Below are 2,579 nucleotides of genomic sequence, written 5' to 3'. Positions count from 1 at the left end.
GCGTGTACGTGTGTGTGACTGTGTGTGTGTGTGCGAGGGCACGTGTGTGCGCATTTGTGTCTGTTGTGTGTACTGTGTAGGTTGTGTCTTGTGTGCATATTATGTGCCTGTGTGTGTGTGTGTGTGTGTGTGTGTGCATACGCGACTGTGTGCATGTGTTTGTGCGTGCGTGCGTGCATCAACATAATTGCATGTGATCTAATTCCAGACCATTACTATAGCTTAGTAGTGAATGTATTGAATAAAATTAATGATAATTCAATCATGTACAAATAATCAGGTATTCCTCAATGGATTGAGCCCTGCAGGGGGATCTGTATCATGGATTGGTCTGAACAGGACTGAGGGCAGATGGGCGTGGGTGGATGGAACACCACTGACAACACAGTGAGACATTTGACATGTTTTTCTATTGTAATTCTATCTAAGTTACTGTATGTGAGAGTGACTGAGTGGATGTTGTTTATTGTGCAGGTACTGGGCCAGTGGATGGCCCACACGCAGGAGCTGTGCATTCTACAGTCACGCGACTGACACAGGAAAATGGATTGATGGGTGGTGTTCAGATACTTGGGCCTCAATATGTGAGAAATGACATTTGTTTTCACTTCATTGATGAAACTGCAGCTCAGTGCTTTGCTACAGTATAGGAAATAGTAATTAGTAGTGAAAATGATACAAATTAAAACATGGTATTGTACAGAAGTACTCTTCATGTGACCACGCGCTGACGCCTGGTGGTACACAGATCAAGGCTGGATAGGCGAAATGTTTGTCTCCTGTCCAACATGCAAGAATAAATTATTGAAATGCAGTCTTGGTGTGTGCGACCCATTACCATTATTTGGTACAGAAGTACAAACTGCTGTAGCCATAACCACTTTAACCCATTAAAACCAAACTTCTGTTAGTAGTGGGCCTGGCTAACAACTTAGGAAGTGTGAGAAATTCTCTATCCGTGGCAAAATGCCCAAAAATGACCACGCCCTTTTTTAAATAACCGCTACTTCATCTTAATCTAAACCTTTGGAGCTACAGATGTTCTAAGGTGCTCAAAATGTTTGAATACTCAATAGACCATATGTGAACAGATTTGACTGAGAGCCTGCCATCGCGCAAATTCCAGCTTTTCACCAGAGGAGAAAAACATAGTTTTCCCTTTTTCTTCTTCTCCAAAATGAGTTAATAGCACAGGCAGACTCTTCACATACTAGAGCATGTCTGAAATAAGTGTCAGAGCTGAAATCAACATGTAAATATGAAATAAATGCTTAAACATGTGGCTAGGTGTAATGTTAGAGTCCACAGAAGTGAACCTTTTAAGCCTGTTTTCTCAACTCGCTGTTTTCTGCAAGACATTACTCTATAAGCCATATCTCTGAAACTGGTGGGTCAAACTGAACAACCAATACAGTATGTCGATTTGAAGCTATGATTCCCTGCTTTCATATGACATGAAAAAAAATCCAATGGCAGTCCCTCAGTCAAATTTGGTCACATATGCACACGCCGGCCATCTTGCCATTAAGTTAATGGCATGGTGGCAACTACAGTAGCCGCAATTTGCAATTGACAGCCCATATATCCAAACATAAAAGTCCTATCTGGTTTTAAACAACGTCAAATTCACCAACATTGCAGCTGTACGAAAAGCTTGAATTATCCTGTTTGTATCTGCAAAGTGTTTGTTTCAGAAACATCTACTGTAGACATGTTTATGAGCTACTTTCTGTCAAGACATTCCTTGCAGGTGATTATTTTGACTCCTGAATTTTGTGCAAATTCAGGTGGTATGCAGGGCTGTTGTGTGATTGATATCCAACGAGCTGTACTGTACTGTGTTGTGGTGTTACTCCTAGGTTTTTTGACACCACCACACATAATATGTTGTGGTGTTACTATGAGGTTTATAACACCACCACACATAATAATTATGCTGGCTGCTTTGTACAGGAACAGAGGTGGCTTACAGAGTGTGTTAGTGTGTGTATTGTAATGTGTCCACATGGCGTTCTTTAATCTCCATCCCTGTGTTCCTTAATCCAAACGGAGAGCTGAATAACATTGGATTTAATAGACTCCAGCGGCTTCTCCATGCCTCAGCCCACAGACTAATGCAGGGCTCCTTCCAAGCTATTTCCGTGTGTGTGTGTGTGTGTGTGTGTGTGTGTGTGTGTGTGTGTGTGTGTGTGTGTGTGTGTGTGTGTGTGTCATAGACTGTGTGTGTTGTATAATATAGGATTTCTTTCACCATATGGGCTGAAATGCTGTTTTAGACTGAAATATTGCTTCATTTATCACCCAGTACAACCCACACACACACCCATGCATCTGTGCGTGTGTGTGTGCGTGTGTGTGTGTGTGTGTGTGTGTGTGTGTGTGTGTGTGTGTGTGTGTGTGTGTGTGTGTGTGTGTGTGTGTGTGTGTGTGTGTGTGTGTGTGTGTGTGTGTGTGTGTGTGTGTGCGTGCGTGCGTGCATGCGTGCGTGCGTGCGTGCGTGTGCGTGCGTGCGTGCATGCGTGCGTGCATGCGTGCATGTGTGTGCGAGTGTGCGTGCCGTGCGGGGGGGGGGGGGGGGG

At 43.5% G+C, this 2,579-nt stretch overlaps 1 long non-coding RNA gene across 1 annotated transcript in view; it reads left to right on the top strand.

Annotated features, from left to right (window-relative positions):
• The window catches only part of LOC310876294, a 2,180-nt gene extending 1,268 nt beyond the window's left edge, over positions 1 to 912 (top strand). The window contains exons 5-6 of the long non-coding RNA XR_014570718.1: positions 281 to 387; positions 475 to 912. This is a non-coding gene — a long non-coding RNA (uncharacterized lncRNA). The remainder of the gene's footprint in view (positions 1 to 280; positions 388 to 474) is intronic.
• Positions 913 to 2,579: the final 1,667 nt, after the last annotated feature.

The sequence above is a fragment of the Protomyctophum parallelum genome (genome assembly GCF_964188405.1).
Source record: "Protomyctophum parallelum genome assembly, chromosome: 19".
Taxonomy (NCBI): Eukaryota; Metazoa; Chordata; class Actinopteri; order Myctophiformes; family Myctophidae; genus Protomyctophum; species Protomyctophum parallelum.
This window is presented reverse-complemented; position numbering and strand designations above follow the sequence as displayed.